The 19466-nt window shown below is 40.9% G+C and overlaps 1 protein-coding gene across 7 annotated transcripts in view; it reads right to left on the bottom strand.

Annotated features, from left to right (window-relative positions):
- The window catches only part of dlg3 (discs, large homolog 3 (Drosophila)), a 496785-nt gene that overhangs the window by 52732 nt on the left and 424587 nt on the right, over positions 1-19466 (bottom strand). Inside the window, exon 1 of one of the 7 annotated variants that reach the window (XM_080187532.1) lies at positions 7613-7906. The exons of the other annotated variants lie outside the window; for them this stretch is intronic. The gene's annotated coding sequence lies outside the window, so the exon portion shown is untranslated. Of the gene's footprint in view, positions 1-7612; positions 7907-19466 lie in introns of those variants that run through there. 7 annotated transcript variants of the gene reach the window in all.

Here is a 19466-nt window from a genome sequence, read left to right as displayed (position 1 = left end):
TAGCTAGGGTAAATGCACCTTGTTATGGAGATAAGGCCTGTGTGAATTGTGGCCAAATGGCCTCCTTCTGCACTGTAGTAGGATTTTGTGATTCCAAATGTGATATGGAGCAACACAGGGAGACATTAGGACAAAGAGAGGAGGTTGATGTTGCAACTTTAAAAGGAGAGATGAAGAAATTTAATGAGGAAATTCTAGAGAATAGAGCTGAGGCAGCTGAAGGCATAGTCACCAAAGAAACATCACATGAACAAAGCCAACTGCTGTACAATCAGCTCCACCATCTGAGTTAGTCAAAGCTCTTAATGATCAGCCCCAGCAACACAACTAGTCAAATTGTAACCAGTCCCAGGAACAACACTGGCCAAGTTTTGTAGAGAATAAGCAATCAGCATTGACACTACAGTTAAGCAAACAGCCTCACATCAGAGCAAGTAGTGTTTTCTAGAGAAGTTGAATATTTGTTATTATTAGTGTTAATCTTCTAAGCAATAAACTTTTATTTTCTTTGTACATTGGTATTAACCAAAGACAGAAGACAACCTTGCTATGGGTTAATAACATGGAATTTCAATGTAGCATACAAAATTATTTTTCTTTTGGTATGAGAAAGAGAACTTTGGATTTCAAACTTTATTATGATCAGCTGTGAGAAGAGTTCTCATGAGCCATCTGCCCAAAGTCATTTGAGAATGCTTACTAGACACATTTCTCTCAATTTCTGGGAATAGCAAGAAGATACAAATATGTTAATATTTAATTGGGAATACAATTTTTTTACAAACAGCCTTTGAACTAACAAAAGCTCTCTCAATACATGTTTACCACTGAAGTTAAGTTTAAATGTGTTCATGCAAAGGGAAGTTTCCATGTTAGGTTCTGGAAACTGAAGTAGCTAAACACTGTTGTTGGTATTGCATGGAGCTATTGTCTTTGCATCAATGATTACATCTTTCAGCACACTGACTTTGCATTGGCCCGAAAGTTCTCCCTGGCTGACTAATATAATAACAAGATGCAATACGTGTATTACAGAAAAGAGTGTTATTGTAAATATCCAGGACATCAAGAAGAAAATCAAAAAGTTACCAAAAGAATCTTTGCATCCTAACACCTAAAATCAGCAGTAAAAAAAGGATGTGCATTTATACAGTGCCTTTAAGAACCTAAATGTTTTACAGCCAATGCAGTACTTTTGAAGTTACTGTTGTGATATAGGCAAATGCAACAGGCAATTTGTGCACAGTAAAGTTTCACAAATAGGAATAGGTCAAATTACCTTCATTAAAAGGCAAATAAATGCAGCAGATAGCTTCTGTTCTTCACAGCGCTATGCTTTTTATGTCCATATGAACAACTATGTCTATGACAGTGTAGCAATTCCATAGTACTACAGTGAAGTGTATTATAACTCAAATCATTATACAATATAGTCAAGAAACTTATAAACACAGCAAGGAAAATAACTGAAAGCATAAAACAGCACGCATTACAATCAAGAACATTATAACACAGCAAGTGTTATAGCTCAAAGCCTTATAACACAGCAAGAGTTACAGCTGAAAGATTTATCACACAGCAAGGGTTATAACTAAGCCTTATAATAAAACTAAATACAATGGAGAACATTATAACAGAGTGAAGATCATAGTGGAGCCTTATAACCTACAATATCTACCATAGCAAGTTATACCTAGGGGTCATATAGTACAAAGGATTGTAACACAGGAGAAGTGTCTTGTCATGTTGTTGCTGACTTTTTACAAGGAGGATTTGGAAACACTACATATAACAAAACTATACAATGTTGGAATTTTATGCAAATTTTATTCACACTGTATTTACTTTTATTATTTGCAGTACAAGAAGCCATTTGGTCCATCATGTCTATGCTAGCTCTTTGAAAGGGCTTTTCAATATAGTCCCACATTCCAACTTTTTTTGTCAAAATCCTTCAAATTAGTCCTCTTCAATTACATGCCCCATTTTCTTCTAAGCCATCTGTTTTCCAAAACCTTTCAGGTGGTGCACTCCAGATTATAACAACCTTCTTGTGAAGAAATTTTTAATTTCCCCACAGCTCTTTTGCCCATTGTTTTAAATCTATGACCTTTGGCTACGAACCCATATTCCAGAGAAACATTATGTCCCTGCTTTTTCTGCAAAAATCCCTTACAATTTTGAATACCTCAATCAGATTTCCCTTTACTAAGAGCAATCTCCAATCTCTCTACATAACTGAAAGTCCCTCAACCCTGATATCCTGGTAAATCTCCACAGTATTTTTTTCTTGACTTTTTATTCTTCCTAAAATGTGACATCCATAATTGTACACAGTCCTCAACTGAGGCCTAATCAGTAATTTGCATGGTTAAGTATGACTTTGTCTTACTATTCAACATCTCTATTTACAAAGCCAAGTTATAATACAAGAATGAAGTGAATCTTTTTCACTATTTTATCAGCTTGCCTTATCACAAGCAAAGACTTGTAAATATGCACTCCGTGGTCCCACTCACTCAGAAATGCCCTTTAGATTGCATTGATTCTTCAAGTTGTTTTTATAAAAGTGTATCACATCACACTCATTTGCATTAAATCACATCTGCTACATGTCTGCCCATTTCACCAATTTATGTCATCCTGACGTCAGCTACCAACTTACTCATAAATTACGACGTTGATAAGTTTCACATCAACTGCAAACTTTGAAATTGTAATTCACTTACTCAAGTCCGGGTTATTCATGAACACAAACAGTAATACTTCTAAGGTGATTCCCAGATCAACCACATGCTTTTCTCTAGTCAGAAAAAGCATTCATTCACCACTATACTCTGCATTCTATCTGTTAGCTAACTACATACTTTTCTAACTAAGTCTCTTATATCATAATTCTTCAAATGCCTTTTGAAAGCCAGCGAGGACTTACCTTTACCAAATCCATGCTGGATTTGTCCATAGGTGGACACAGAATTTACAGCTGCCCAAGTAGGAATTAATTTTGTCCTTGACAAGAGCCTCTAGTGGTTTCCCACCTCTTACATTAGGCCTGTGGTTACAAAGTTTCTCCCTATCCTTTTTTTGGAGTGCAACCTTTGCAATCCTTTAGCCCTGTGCTATTATTCCTATGTCCAACTACAGTATGAAAACAGTTATCAAAGATTGTGGTCAATGCTTCTGCTATCTCCACCCTTACTATCCTCAGAAACCTAGTACGCGTTCTATTTGAATTGAGCTATTGGCTGAAAGATTGTAATTATAATTAACTTGGTTTTGAAGTTATTTTCTAAGACTGAAAAGAATAAGCATTTTCTTAGTCTGTCTCAATGATCAACAAATGTCCCACATGCCAGGCACTACACCTCTCAAGATTAACAGGGAAAGATACAAACAGAAACATTCAATAAATCATTTTTTTTCATGAAAAGAGGACAGGCCAGGCTTTTGGCAAATTAGAAAGTTGACAATGTAGAAGTATTTAGAAGTTAATTGAAGTCCAGCTGGACAACTCACTGATGTATTCCATTGTCTACCCACATCTCTCTTCTCCCTTCTGTGTCCACCTTTGGAAACTAAATCTCAAGTTCACATTTATCTGACATTTGGCTCTCCATTTAGCATGAAACTACTGATCTGCTCAACCGCACCCTCATCTCCACCTTTGGTTCTGATTATAGCTCATCCCTTGGCCATAGCTACGTAAAGCCCTCATCTCCCCTACCATTGGCCTGAGATATGAACGTGAACAGACAACTGGTTTACCCATTCACTGCCAGATCTGGTTGCACCACACAAAGTACTGTAGAGTGCTGCAGTCTTCTGAGAAAACTACTCAAAAATCCAGGATCATTCTGGAATGCAGAGGTAACATTCAGCTTCTTTTCTCCATTGCAAGCTTTCTTCTTAAGCCCCTCTCCCCAAATCCTCTGCTTTCATCTCCAACGACAAGTGCGAGAAGCTCATGAGTTCTTTGTCAATAAATTTGAGATTGTTCAATCAGCTGTCTCTATTACCTCCCTCCCTTCTCCAAATATTCTCTCAGGCTTCCTCCTGCTCTAGATCTGTATCTTTCTACAGTTTCTTTCCTATCTCTCCTCACACTCTTTTCATGTTCATCTTCTCCAAGACCCATGTCCTGTTCTCTTAACCCTATTCCTACTAAACCACTGACCACACAATTTTCTCTTGACTCCCATATTAGTTGATGTAATGGTATTCTATCTCAAAGATCTCTCTCTCTCTTACAGATCTACTGTAACTTCCCACTCAAAAAAAGACTTGATCCTTCTGCCTTCCGTCCTTTCAACCTACCACCCCATCTTTAACCTGCCATTTCTCTCCAAAACCCTTGAACATGTTATCCTAGCCTCCAAAGTCCTTTCTGGAACCTGGCGGGGGGGGTCTTTCCGGCACTGGATATCTGGCAAGATCAGCCTCATGCCAGAAAAAGGCGCAAGGCTGACCTCAATATTTAAATACTATTTAAAGTAGCATTTAGATATTACAAGTGAGCCCAGGGTGGAATCGTCTGGGCTCACCTGCCTCTGTGGCCTCGCCAGTGGTGGTTCTCTCCAGTGAGGATCATGTATCGTGAGAGGGGGGGAACTAACGCACACTCCACAAGAGCAATCGGGAGGTGGGGGGACCGCTGCACACTCTGCAACAGTGGGCGTTTGGAGAGGATGTGGTTTTGGCTGCGATCAGTTTGGGCAGGAGCATGAATGCCAGCTACAGCTGGGAGAGGCAGTAATTGATCTCTGTGCTGATAGAGCACAGAAATCTGCACAAGTGCAATTGCACCCTCTGCTGCTCTTGGACAATTTAGGCCTCACCCACTCCCCTGCTGGCAGGTAAGATTCGATTTTTAAGCTGCCAGAAAAAAGCCGTGAATTTCTTCCGCTTGGGTGAGATCACCCCCTAAATGTTTAAATCATTCCAATCAGTTTTCCACCCATTACAATATTGAAACAGTTCTTCCCAAACTCACAAATGACACCCCGTGTGACAAGAAAGATAAACTATCCCTTCACAACATTTTTAACCTGTTTGCAGCCTTTCACACAATTGATCATTACATACTCCTCCAACGTCTCTCGACCCTCATCCAGTTGGGTAGGACATTGCTTGCCTGGTTCTATTCTTATCTATCTGACTATAGCCAGAGATTTGTCACCAACAGTTTCTGTTGCCACTCCTGCACCATTACTTCTGGTATCCCCCAAGGATCCTTTCTTCCTCCTATTTCTGATCTACATGGTGTCCCTCAGTGGCATCATCTGAAAACACTGTAAATTTCCACAGCTACGCTAATACCACCAAGCTCCAGCTCATCACCACTTTTGTAATCATGCTTTTGTAATCTCCAGACTTGACTATTCTAATGCACTCTTGGCCAACCTTCCACTGAGGACACCCAAAACTCTGCTGCCCATGTCCTGACTCTCACCAAATGCTACTCATTCATTACCTCCATGCTTACACTGGCTTTTCCAGTGAAACAGCACCTCAATTTTAAAATCCTCATCCTTGTTTTCAAATTCCTCCATGGCCTGTCCCTCCTCTAGCCCTACAACCCTCGGCACTCTTGAATTCGCAAGTATCCCTGGTTTAAAATTGCTCCACTATCCATGTCCTTTGCCTTCAGCTACGTAGGCACTAAGCTCTGGAACTCGCTCCTTAAATAAGGAAAAGAAGGTAGAAAAGTTAAGACACTACTTAAAAACTAGCTCTTTCACCAAGCTTTTGGTCACTAATCTAACATCTTTTATGGCACATATTTGTTTATAGTACTCCAATGAAATGGTTTGGGGCCTTTTTTTTGAAATACAATAAATACAAATTATTGTTGATGTGAGAAGGCATTGTGGGCTCATCAGTTTGTATTATTACATGAAGACTGTTACAATATTGAATGATGTGATTCAGATTATAATATGTTCACTTGCTGGAAGGTCACAATCTTGATTTTGTCTTGTTTTTCCAATGATTTTGAAGTTTAATTGAGAAAACATTTGTTGAGAAGCATTTGGAGGTCCGTACGAAAGATTCCAATACCCATTTTGGTTCACAGGGAGGTTTTGTTTACACACCTGGATTACACCACCCTATAAGTAATTTTGAGCAGTGAGAGCACAACCTTGATACGGGATGAGAGGTCACATGATGCCAGGTTATAGGCCAACATGTTCATTTGAAATCTCAAGCTTTCAGAGCACTGTTCCTTCGTCAGGTGGAATAAATATAAGACAATGTTCACAGTAGTGGCTAGCACCACTTTATCCGAGAAAACAGCCATAGAACAATCTGAATTTGGGATGGCATGGCAGTCTTAAGATTTTTAAGTAAACTACCTTATAACATATCATGTGTCTTAACAGCCTGTAGGTATAAAGCACAATAAAGATAACAAAGCATGAAAACAAAATGAGGGTTGCAACAGGTTGTATCATGAAGGCCTTAACTGAGGACCTCAACATTGTGAGATTAAACAAATACTTTTTTCTTTGTACATTTAAAATTGGGACAAGACTTTTATATTACTTCTGGAAGAAATACAGAATTACAATGGCCTGAAGATAAAAATCTAGGCCTAAACTCACACCTAGGGAGAAAGCATTGCGAAATTTGTTCACACAAATGCCTTCCTCCACAATTTCAGCAGTGTCCTTTGAACTATTTAAAATGCATTCTTAATATCACTGCTAAAAAGGAGGAATTTAAATTGCGATGTTAAGCATTTGTAAATTGGTATCCTATTATATAATTTCACTACCCTATTTTTTAATGAACGATTCTCACACTGACTAGACTATAATCTCTTGTAAATAATTAGTCACAATTCATGATCAAGAGTAAATCAACATTGTGAGACAATGGCAACATGTGAACCGCAAGACTCATATATCGTGTCTCCCCGCTTTACTTCTCCAGTGACCACCCACTCACTCTGCGTCATCTTTCTCTCACAAGACGACAATACTTATTTTCTGTGGGTGTGATTGAACTCTTATTATTTTCACACCAGATCGCATTATAGGAGCACAGGTAGGCGCTGCTGTCCTTCACCAACAAGGCTGGCCTCAGCCAGGTACATGGTGCACGCGAGAGCCCTGAGCGACTCTCCCTGTGCCCTTCCTGCACTCTGCTCTGAATCACTGCCATCAATGAGATAAGGAGTGAAAGCGGTGGAAAGTTATCGGATTTGAGGTTCATAGTCCCACCGTACAAAGAGAAACACTACCACACGGTACCCATGGAACGGAGTTACGAATGAAATGTAAAGAAGCTTGACTAAAATCGGATGAAAAATACAAAATGATTTACGGTTCAGTTGAGCTATTCATTGAAGACAGACTGGTTAAGCATTACGTATTCATATCATGTAACAATTTTGGAGTAAATGGCACGTCTCCAAGTCCCGTCTGTGATATGTCAAGACTGCAGTATCACCGACACTTCCTAACGTGTGGTGGTGTTGAGTCCCTTTCTTGGAGGTAAATCCGTAAAACAAAGGCCCCAACAGCTGCTGGAGGATTAATGTGTCTGAAGAAAAGGATCTTCACCCTCCATAGTGCACCTCCCCCACAGGATTAATGAAAAAAGTACCCACCTTTTACAGTGTCATCAAAGCTGCGGTTATTGTGGAACTGTGCAAGTTTGAATTGCAATGATGCAGCAGCGTGGGATAATGAAGAGACTCCCACATCCACGCACACATCAGCCCAGATTGGGCTCTCAGGTTCTGCGATCACTTCCTCTTTCCTCCCTCCCCCCCTCCCGCCTGCAGGCTGGTGGAATTTGAGCTGCTCGAAGAAGGATAAAAGCTTGCTGTTTGCGACTTTGCACTGGCTCAGCTTTGACCTGCCCTTCCTAAGCCTACAGTGACGCAAACAGTTCTCAGAAAAAAGAGCTTAAAGACTTCTCCTGATCGCGGCTGAAAATCTGTGCAAGCCCTTGCTCAGAAACAGACCAGCAGCTCGGCTGGTGTTCAGTTTCTGCCCTCTCCCAGGGCGATCAGTTTGGAAGTGAAGCAGTTTCGCTACGTAATCTGCCTGTCTCGTTAAAATCCGCTTCGGTGTGTAGGTGATGTGAACAAGGCGAGGTCACAAGAGTGAATCATTAACCTTGCTGTTCGGCAAGGTCTAACCGGTTTGTGAAAAATCAAAGAGTGAAACACAACCTGGGTTGACACAACCAGCCAATGGAGTGCATGCCATGTGTTTTTTTTAAATATTATTAAATAACTCCTCCTCTCAGCATGAGTCAGTCTCTTGTCTCCCCATGTCTCAAAGCTAACAGTTAAGTCATCAACTGTTGCCACACATCAAATTGATGTTAAATATTCTAGTGGGTACCTCTTTCTTGCGCCCTTTCGAACACAAAGGAGTACTCAGATGGCTCTTTCGAATTATTTTGAGAATGCAGATGGTAAAGACTATATATAGGGGTGAATTTTACCATTCCAAGGAAAACGGAGCAGGTGGGGAGATGGCCATGGAAAGGTCCATTGACATAGGGCAGGATTTTCTGGTTTCAGGGCGAGCAAAGCTGGAAAATCCCACCCTATATTTGAAACATTTAAACAAGATTCGTTTCGGTTTATGAAGAATCCAGAAAACCTAATCTCTCAAGCATATTTTGACATTACACCAAAGTTATATTCTGGGCAGATTCAATCTGAAATGATGTGAAACTTTAGCTTTCCCGGAACACTTGCATGTATTGTACCTGAAGAAAATAAATTACAAGCTTCCAAGAAAGGCGCCAAGAAAGCCCAGAAGAAGCCAACAACAAAACTCAGCAAGAGGAGGTGGTCCAGGAAGGAGAATTACTCCATCTACGTCTACAAAGCATATTCACCCCGCCACCAGCATCTCCAAGGCCATGAGCATTAGGAATGCTACATTTCAATATTACATATCAAAGATATCTGCACAGTCCTTACTGAGCAGGAACTATCATGTTTCATAGCATATTTGATCATCTCTGTGTATATAGAATCAGTAAGTAGTCTCACAACACCAGGTCAAAGTCCAACAGGTTTTTTTGGTAGCGTGAACTTTTGGCGTGCCGCTCCACATCATACATAAAATCACAGAATCCCCACAGTGCAAAAGGGGCTATTTGGCCCATTGATATGTACTGAGCCCTGACAGAGTATCTTACCCAGGCCCTTCCTATCCTCATAACCCCATATATTTCCCATGGCTAACCCTCCCTAACCTATACATTTTGGGACACTGAGGGGCAATTTAGCATGGCCAACCCACCGAACCTGCACGTTTCTGGCCTGTGGGAGGAAACCAAAGCATCTTACATTTCTCACACCCGAATCAAGTGTATTCCATTCTTTATAAATATACAGACATTTAATTAATTATTAGGTGCTTTAACTGAGCACTTGCTTGTTCCATACCTTCACTATTTCTTGAGTGAACATATTTCACTTCAAGGTTATAACTCCTGATCAGTGAAGTTCATTTTTATGCAGAGCTTAACCAATTTCAAATCAATATTAGTGTGGAAGTTGTTTATTTATTAGACACAAATAGGCTTACATTAACACTGCAATGAAGTTACTGTGAAAATCCCTAAGTCGCCATACCCTGCTGCCTGTTCAGGTATACTGAAGGAGAATTTAGCTTGACCAATGCACCCACCATGCACATCTTTGGACTGTGGGAGGAAAAAGAAGCACCCAGAGAAATCCCATGCAGATACAGGGAGAATGTGCAAACTCCACACAGACAGTGACCCAAGCCAGGAATCGAACCCTGTCCTTGGTGCTGTGAGGCAGCAGTGCTAACCACTGTGCTATTAATGCTGTGCCACTATGCACTATGTGAAAATAGTGCACACAGGAATATTGTACAAATGCAATCAGCAAATTTTGCTGACTGAATGTTCTGTTTCTCAAGAGACATAATGCAGCCCAGGTGTAACTGCACCCAAACCATTATATATTTGATGCTTTATGTCCACTTGAGACAAGAGGACAACCACAGACCATCATGCCAGATCAATTTATTTAAGTAACAATCCAGCACTTATGGCACACATTGGGAGAACCAGAATGTCAGAATATGTATTTTCAGTGCCATAGGCATAGGTAAAAAGAGAGACAAGGTCCTTCAGGAAGATTTTAGGAGTAAGAAAAGTAACTAGCCAGCAGGACATCAACAGTACTAATTTTCAGATTACTCCCAGTTCCATGGGCTAATGAGTATGAAAGTAGGAAGATGGAGAAGATGAATGGGTGGCTGGAGGGGTGGTGCAGGAGGGATGACTTTAGGTTCTTGGGATATTGGAACCAGGTCTGAATGGGATGGGACAGACACAGGCTAAGTGAGCTGTATCAAAACTGAGCTGATTGTTAGTGCAGTTGTGGAGAGAGGGGTGGAATGTGATTTAAGCAACTCGGCAGGGGGATGGTAACCAGGACATTAGGGTGGAAAACGAAAGTGCTCAAAGCATTTGGAGAGACAGCACTAAAATAAGAAATATTCAGGTATGCCGTGGGATCAGAGTACGAGCGAATACAAAATGGTCTAAATTAGGTTTACTGTGCATCTATGTGAATGCATGGAGTGTTGTAAATAAGGTTGGTTTGTGGCAGGTGCAGTTAGTCACATGGGAAAATGATGTTGTGACAAAAACAGATCTGGCTCGGAGTTGAGGAGGAACTTCTTCACTGAAAGGGTGGTGAATCTCTGGAATTCTCTGCCCGTTGAAGTGGTGGAGACGCGGGTTGATGGGTTTTTGATAAGCGAGGGGATTAAGGGTTATGGGGAGAGGGCGGGAAAGTGGAACTGAGCCACGACAGATCAGCCATGATCTTACTGAATGGTGGGGCAGGCTCGAAGGGCTAGATGGCCTACTCCTGCTCCTATTTCTTATGTTCTTATGTTCTCAGAAAAGGGCAGGATTAGGTATGAAATAGCCCTGGATACAAGGTGTTCAAGAAAGATGGAAAAAGAAAGTCAAAGGGGTGGCAGTAATAATTAAAGGGAAAATTTCAGTGCTGGAGAGGATGTCCTTGAGAAGTCAAGGACAGAATCTATTTGTTTTGAGCGAAGAAACAATTACACTATATAGGCCACCAACTAATGGGAGAGGAACACATTTTCAAAGAAATTACAGAAATACAAAAAAAGAGTTAAAATGGGAGACTTTAATTATCACAATATAGACTAGAGTAGAAATAATGTAAACAGCAGAGGGGGGAAGATTTCCTAGAGTTTGGTCAGGAAATATTCTAGATCAGTATGTTCCAGCCCAATGAGGAAGGGGGCATTGCTGGATTTGATTCCTGGGGACAATGTTGGTCAACTGAATCAAGTGTCAATCACGGAACATTCAAGGGACAGTGATCATAGTATCATAAGGTTCAGTTTCAGAAAAGGACAAGCAACAATAGTTCATTAGGCGTGGGTTAATTTCAATAGCATGTGACAGACTTGGCCCTAGTAAACTGGAATCAAAGATCAGCAATCTAAACAATGACTGAACAATGGGCTGCCTTTAAAGAAAATATGGTTTGGGTACAGTCAAAGTGCATTTCCACAAAAAGATAGGGCAAACAAACCAGAGCCCCCTGAATGACAGAAGAAATAAAAGTAGGATGAAGTAGGAAAAAGGATAATAGATGTCAGATTAATGATACAAGTAAGAACAAATTGAAATTGAAAGTTTAGAGAGTGAAATAAAAAAGGAATAAGCGTAGCAAAGACATAATCACCATAACCTCCGATCTTACCTGCAGCTGGGATTCTCTGATGTCACTGCAATGAACGGAGCTTTAGTTGAGCATCAAATTCTCCATTCTCGCAGGCAGCAAGGGTGGGCGAATGAGATTGGAGAATCCCACCCATTATAAGAAGAAACTGTCAGCTATTACAAAAGGGAATCCAAATGTTTTTCATAGGGAAATAAATACTAAAAGGATTGAGGAGTTGAACCAATTATGGACCAAAAAGAAGATCTATGCATTGACATGAGGGCATGGATGGTGCACTAAACAAGTACTTTGCACCTGTCTTTACTAAGGAAGATCCTTCCCAGTCATAATTAAAGAAAAGATTGTTGATACACAGTCTAAAAATGAATAAAGATGAGGAATTAGAAAGGTTGGTGTTACTCAAATTTGATAAGTCATCAAGACCAGATTAGACTCTTCTAAGGATACTGAAGGAATTAAGCATGGAAATTGCAGAAGCACTGACCATAATCTTTCAATCATCCTTAGATAGAGAGGTCATGGCAGAAGATTGGAGAATTGCAAAATGTTACACTACTGATCAAAAAATGGTGTAGAGATAACATAAGCAACTACAGACTACAGTTTAACACCGGTCATGGGAAAAACTTGAGAAATTATAATTTAGGACAAAATTCAGCATAGACCTTACCAGGGAAAACCATGTTTAACTAATTTGATTGAGGTTTTTTTTGATGAGATAATAGAGGATAATGTAGTTGATGTTATGCACATGGGCTTCCAAAAGGCATGCGATAAAATGTCATACAACATATATGTCAGCAAAACTAAAGCCCATGGAATAAAAGGGACAGTGGCATATGGGTATGAAGTTGACTGAGTGAAGGAAGTGAGAACTGGTGAACAATTGTTTTTTGGACAAAAGGAAAATATACAATGGTGTTTCCCACGGGTCAGTGTTACGACCCTGGCTTTCACAATATGTATTAATGAAATAGACTTGAGTGTCCAGAATTTCAACATTTTAATATGATATAAACTTTCAAAGTATTGTGAAGACAATAATGATAGATTTAAAGAGGAAATAAGAGAGGCAGACAGATGGCAGAAGAAATTTAATGCAGAGGAGTGTGTAGTGATACATTTTAGCAGGAAGAATGAAAAGACAAAGTATAAAATCAAGTGTACAATTTTAAAGGGATAGCAAGAGCAGAGGGATCAGGAGGTATATGTGCACAAATCATTGAAGGTGGCAGGGCAGACTGAGAGTGTGGTTACGATAGCATACAAGATCTTGAGCCTTCTAAACAAAGGCAAGGAGTACAAAAGTAGTAAGTCATGATGAACCTATACAAAGCACCAATTTGACCTTACATGGATATAGTGTACAATCCAAATCACAAAACTTTGAGCAAGAGGCAAAAATATTAGAAAGGGTGCAGAGAAGATTTGTGAGAATTATTCCAAGTAACAGAGATGTCAGGTAAGTGGATAGATTGAAGAAGCTGGAGTTGTTTTTCTTTGGGAAGAGAAGGTTGAGAGGATATTTGATAGATGTGGCCAAAGTCACATTGGGTCTGGATAAAATAGAGAGGAGATTGGTAAAAGGATCATGAACCCAAGGGCATTGATTGCAATGACTATGCTTGTACTCCTTTGAATGTAGCAAATTAAGGGATGATCTAATTGTGGTGTTTAACATGAATAAAGGACTTAGTAGCGTAGGAAGGGAGAAAAAGTATTTCTTCTAGCAAAGGGACTCTAGGATAAAGGGGCATTGCCTTAAAATTACATCTAGTCGATTCAGGAATGATGTCAGAAATCACTTCTTTACTCAAAGAGTAGTGGAAATCTGTCATTCTTCCCTCCAAAAAGCTGTTGATGCAAAGTCAATTGAAAATTTCAAAGCCGTGAGTGATAATTTTTGTTAGGGAAGGGCATTAAGGATCAGGACAGGTAAATGAGTTAAAATACAATCCAGACACTACTGGATTCCCAAACTGGGATTCTTGGGCCCCCCAGGGGTCTGTGATGGACGTCCAGAGTGTCAGTGAAGCTGGTGGCTGCCACGTGACTAGCAAATGCCAGTTTGAATGCACAAATTTTAAAAATAATCAGAGAAATCAAATAGGTCAATCAGCGCAAGGCCTTAATGAGCAGTGGATGCTGTGCTCCACGAGGCCTTGCTCTGATTGGTCAATTTGATTTATTCAATCTTGCTGTTGCTGGGCAACCCATGGTCAATAGCCAAGATCAAAGGTGAATCAGGATCTGACAGGAGACGAGTCAGCCAGAAGCGATGAGAGGTGGAGGCAGTGGCAGCAGCAAGGAGAGGGCTGAGCGTGAGAGAGATGTGTGTGTGTGTGTGTGTGTGAGAGAGAGAAGAGTGGGTGTGTGTGAGAGAGTGTGTGAGAGAGGATGCGTGTGTAATATATTCAACCCAATGAGGGCCGAAGCCAGCACAGGTGACTCCTCTCCACAGCCCCATCATTTGGGTGCGTGGCTGCTCTGACACAAGGAAGATCTCAACTATGCCTCTTCACTCCCTTCATTAGCTTCTATTTGATAAATTATTGACTGTTGCTGTCAGGTCAATAACAGTGTTGTTGATGACCTGTCATTGGCAAGATCGTCCTGAGGTGTCGTCGAAACAACCAAATGCCATTACTTCCACTTTTGCTCCCAAGTTTCACCCTCACACCCGCTTCTGCAGGACTGGGAACATTCTGCCAATTAAGTGCAAAAAATAAACGACATACTGGATTTTATGGCTAGACTGTAAAACGTAAGAGTGAATCTGTATGAAGCTATATAAAGACCACAGCTGTGGTGTGTGCAATTCCACACTATAGGCAGTATGTTGAGGCAATAGATAAAGAGCTACAGAAGTAGAAGGAAAGATTTGGTAATTTAGCATTGTTTCTTTAGAGCGGAAGAAGAGATTAAGGGAAATAAAAGCAGAAAAATCTGGAAACACTCAGCAGGTCTGGTTGTGTTTGTGGAGAAACCATATAACTCTTCTTCAGATTTAGAAAGAAGGGTGTGATAGATTTAATACTTTAAGGGGTAGGGCAGGTGGAGCAAAATAGATGATCAGGGATAGTTGCGATCTCAGGAGATATTTGACAAAGATGTTGTATCCACAAGGTAAAGGGGGTGTTAAGTAGTGTTAAAGACTAAGTAGTGTTAATTGTAATATAAAGGTAAGATAGCAGAATGTGTTAATAGCAGGAAAGAGTGGTCACTGAGTAAAAGGAACTTTGGTTAAGGTGTTAACTATGATGAAGGGATGTGGCCGAATAGGTAAAAACAGAGTCTATTGAATGATTGATAAAATCAAATGTAAGAGTTACAGGACAAAAAGCAGGAGAAACATTTTAACAAAAGACTGTGATGGTACGGAATTCACTGCCAAGACTAGTGATTAAAGAAGAAACCATGTGAAGATTTAAGAATTGGATAGAAAAGTGATTAAAAAACAGGGATTAAAAGAACAGGGAAACAGAGTGGTCAGCATGGGATTGGGAAATTTGTTCACGTGAAGAATAAACTCCAGGGAGTGAATTTTATACCAAACAACACTGGCCTATTTGAAGGGGAAGCTGCTAAAATAAAATGGATGGCCTGCCTGCCTCATACAGTCTTAGAGGTTAAGAGCATGTAAACAGGTTCTTCGGCCCAACTTGTCCACACTGTCTAGTTTTTAACCACAAAGATAGTCCCAATTGCCAGTGTTTGGCCTATATCCCTCTATACCCATTTTACCCATGTAACTGTCCAAATGCTGTTTAAAAAACAAAATTGTACCCACCTCTACAACTGCCTCTGGCAGCTCATTCCAGACACTCACCACCCTTTGAGTGAAAAAATTGACTCTCTGAACTTTTTTTTATCTCTCCCCTCTTACCTTAAACCTGTGTCCTCTAGTTTTAGATTCCTCTACCTTTGGGAAAAATTGTTGACTATCTACCTTATTATGCCCCTCATTATTTTATAGACCTCCATAAGATCACCTCTAAGCTTCCGACATTCCAGGGGAAAAAGGTCCCAGTCTATTCAGCCTCTCCTTATAACGCAAACCATCAAGTCCTGGTAGCATCCTATTAAATCTTTTCTGCACTCTTTCTAGATTAATAATATCCTATCTGTGTAGCCTTACTAATGTCTTGTACAACTTCAACAAGACATTCCAACTCCCTTATTCAGTGTTCTGACCAATGAAACCAAGAATGCCAGATGCCTTCTTCATCAATCTGTCCACCTGTGACTCCTTCGTGTCCACCTCTGAACTGTTTCCCATATTACACTGGATGGGTAAAGCACAGACAGCTTGTCTGTGTTTGAACTACTGACACCCTCAAGCAATAAATAAAAACCTGCCTAAGGGCATAGTTCCAGCTTTGCCACAATAACAGGAATGGCAGCATGAGGCGGAAGCAAGGCAGGCAGCATAGCACCTTTCACTGCCTAGGCTGCTGGCAGGTAAGAAAGGAGGAATTCTTTTAGGGGAAGGGTTCCCCTGTGCTCATCAGAAGCACCACTCCTTCTTAAAGATCGTACCCTCATTTAACCGTTCCTCCAAGTCTCCCCTCATCCCTCTCCAGGCCAGGAAGGCCCACCCAAAATCCCCAGACTTAACTGCAGTCCAGCATTTGAGACACTTCTTGTCTAAGCATTATTTCTAGTCCTAGCAGTGACCACCACTCGATTCTGGAACTACAGAGCTGTTGGTCAGATTGTTTGGCAGTTCTCTCTCGGAGGACCTCTTTCCAGATGAGGCCAGAAGTCCCACTCTGCATCATTTAAGGCAGCTGCATTATCATTGTGGGGCAGCTGTATTTCTGTTTGGTACACTGCTCTCGGACATTTCCATCAGGGATGTGAATAATTCATCTCCCCTTAAAATCTATCCCACAAGATGATCAAAGGATTGGATAGGGTGGACAGTGAGAGCCTTTTACCTCAGATGGTGATGGCTAACACAAGGGGACATAGCTTCAAATTAAGGGGTGGTAATTATAGGACGGATGTCAGAGGTAGGTTCTTTACTCAGAGGGTAGTAAGGTCTTGGAATGCCCTGCCTGCAGCAGTTGTGGACTCGCCAACTTTAAGGGCGTTCAAATGGTCAATGGATAGGCATATGGATAACATCGGAGTAGTTTAGGTTAGAGGGTCATTAGATTGGTTCCACTGGTCGGCGCAACATCGAGGGCCGAAGGGCCTGTACTGCGCTGTAATGTTCTATGTTCTTCAAAATTTGTGGTCCTCAGTCCAAACAACTTTAGCTTTGGTGTTGATACTGGAATCAAATTTGAGGGGCATTATTATTGAGACATGTTTGTCCCTGTACTTATCTGACATACGGCTGAAACAAATGTTCTGTTCATGGATCACCATTTCTGTATTAACTTCAGTATGAAAATCATTATGCCTCAGAAATTGTTTCAAACACAGACTATTTAACTAAATCTCTACTTTCAAAATAATGTGACTGATTAATTAAACAAGTTGACTGTCGATGAACAACGGGCTAAATCTGCCTGTTAATAGACATGGGGATCATGAGGTTTGATTCTCTCAAGTGGAAATGATGCAGGCAGCATGCAAACTTCATGCTTCTTTTCCATGAGTGTGGTCTGCATCCCAGTGCTAAACATGCTGCTGAGTGGTTGCATTCTCAGCAGGTGGCCCGTATCTGTGCAAGGCTAGCACTATTTAAAGCTATTCTGTACCTCTTAAAAGGGAGGAAGTTTATTCTGTCTGCAGGTGGTGGAAGCCAATGGAAGAGAAGTCTCTGCATTGGACACCAGTGTGATGGAGAAGTAGATCAGAGTTAAAGTTTATTTATTAGTCACAAGTAAGGCTTACATTAACACTGCAATGAAGTTACTATGAAATTCCCCTAGTCGCCACACTCCAGGTCAATGCACCTAACCAACATGTCTTTCAGACTGTGGGAGCAAACCGGAGCACCTGGAGGAAACGCACGCAGACACAGGGAGAATGTGCAAACTCCACACACACACAGTGACCCAAGCCAGGAATTGAACCTGGATCCCTGGCACTATGAGGCAGCAGTGCTAACCTCTGTGCCACTGTGCTGTTCTCAGGTCAAAATCAGGGCTCACAAGTTTTCAGATACAACTTGGGAGACCTTGGGACAGGAAGTAGAAAGGAGGTAAGAGTTGATCTTTTCAGAAGGTATCAGGAGACCCTCCAGACAATTATTAGAAGAAAATCAAGCAGACAACCCCTCAAGTTCAATGCTAGAGGTTTTGTCACCAGGACCTGGTTTCAGTGTTGGGGAAAAAAAGGTCAATGGTCTCACACAAGTGATCAAGCTCAGTGAATGCATCTTAAATTGCTGTCTCCCACAATAACCTCTCCAGCTGCTCAATAAGCCACACCTCTCATCACTCACCTATCAACAATCTCTGGCAACCAGGACTCATGCCTAACATTTACAAACTCGACTGAAAGTTCAAAAACCTTCCACTGCTGCAAGCCTCACACCCACATCTCACATACTTCCACCTACAGACACATTATCCAAAACTATTGCACCACAGTCACTGACATGCTTCCCTCTTTTTTGCACGAAAAGGCAGCATGTAACTGGAGGCAGCTGCAAAGAACCGGCATGTCCTCACTGTATTAGTGATGTGGCTATCACTATGGTTGTGACAACAGGCATTGCTCAAGCAATCCATGATGACAGCATGTTCCTTTCTCACCATCCAAAATTCCAATAACCTTATCTCATATTCTGGAATGAAGCACAAGCTGCAGAGAGTGTGCCCATGAAACTCCAGCTTTACACGCTTTCCCCCTTTACTGCCCCAATTCTCCCCCTCTTACATTTATGTTTCCAGGTACTGAAGACTAATCAATGGTGTCTGAGGATGAAGGCCCAGTGGAGGAGCACACCTCTGAGAAAGAAGACACTGGCCGGGTCAGGATCTTCTTCCCAGATGGTTGTTTGCTGTGGATTTCCATCTCTGTCTGTCCTTACACATTCCACATAAGTCAATTGCATAAAGTCCATTTTATCAATAATCCATTTTCTCCTACTTTTTCCATCAGCCTTTTCTTATAATTGTCTGCTCCAATGATGTGACCAATATACTTTATCTTTCTCTTTGATGCTATGCACTAATTTTCTCTTTTCTCAGCCATCTAGCACTTCCTCAGAAGTCTGCCTGCCTGTGTAGGACATGCAGGACACCCTCCTAAATGTTCACATCTTGGCTTCAGTCAGCTTATCAGTAACCTCTTTTGTTTGATGTACATGTCTCCGAGGCGTATCACATAGATGACAAAATGTAGCATTTCAGCATTGTTTTCTAAGATTCAAATTCAGTTTCTTTGACGTCAATAGGTCCTTCATTCTGACAAAGCCAATCTTTTGGATCTCATAATCACAGCTCCCGTTATCTGTATAAACTACCCAAGCTTTGTGAATCTTTTTGCTTCTTCCAGGACTTGTCCATTTACTTCAGTTTCAACTCTCTGAGTTGGGTCCCTGCTTATTACCACTGTCTTTATAGATTTATGGAATTCTTCACATTCATTTTTAAAACCATAATCCACACTCCTCCTTTTCAGTTTACAATTTCCTGCAGTGTCTCTCTTGACTCTACAATCAGCACAATGTCTTTTGCATCTCTCAAATTGTTGACATTCAACCCACCAATGTTGCAACCTGGTAGATCTTCTAATGGACGGGATCTGATGACCTCATCCACCT

This window comes from Carcharhinus amblyrhynchos, chromosome 4, assembly GCF_965287045.1.
Source record: "Carcharhinus amblyrhynchos chromosome 4, sCarAmb.v2.hapA, whole genome shotgun sequence".
NCBI classification, from domain to species: Eukaryota; Metazoa; Chordata; class Chondrichthyes; order Carcharhiniformes; family Carcharhinidae; genus Carcharhinus; species Carcharhinus amblyrhynchos.
The sequence above is the reverse complement of the archived record's forward strand: the minus strand, read 5'-3'. Positions and strand labels throughout refer to the sequence as shown.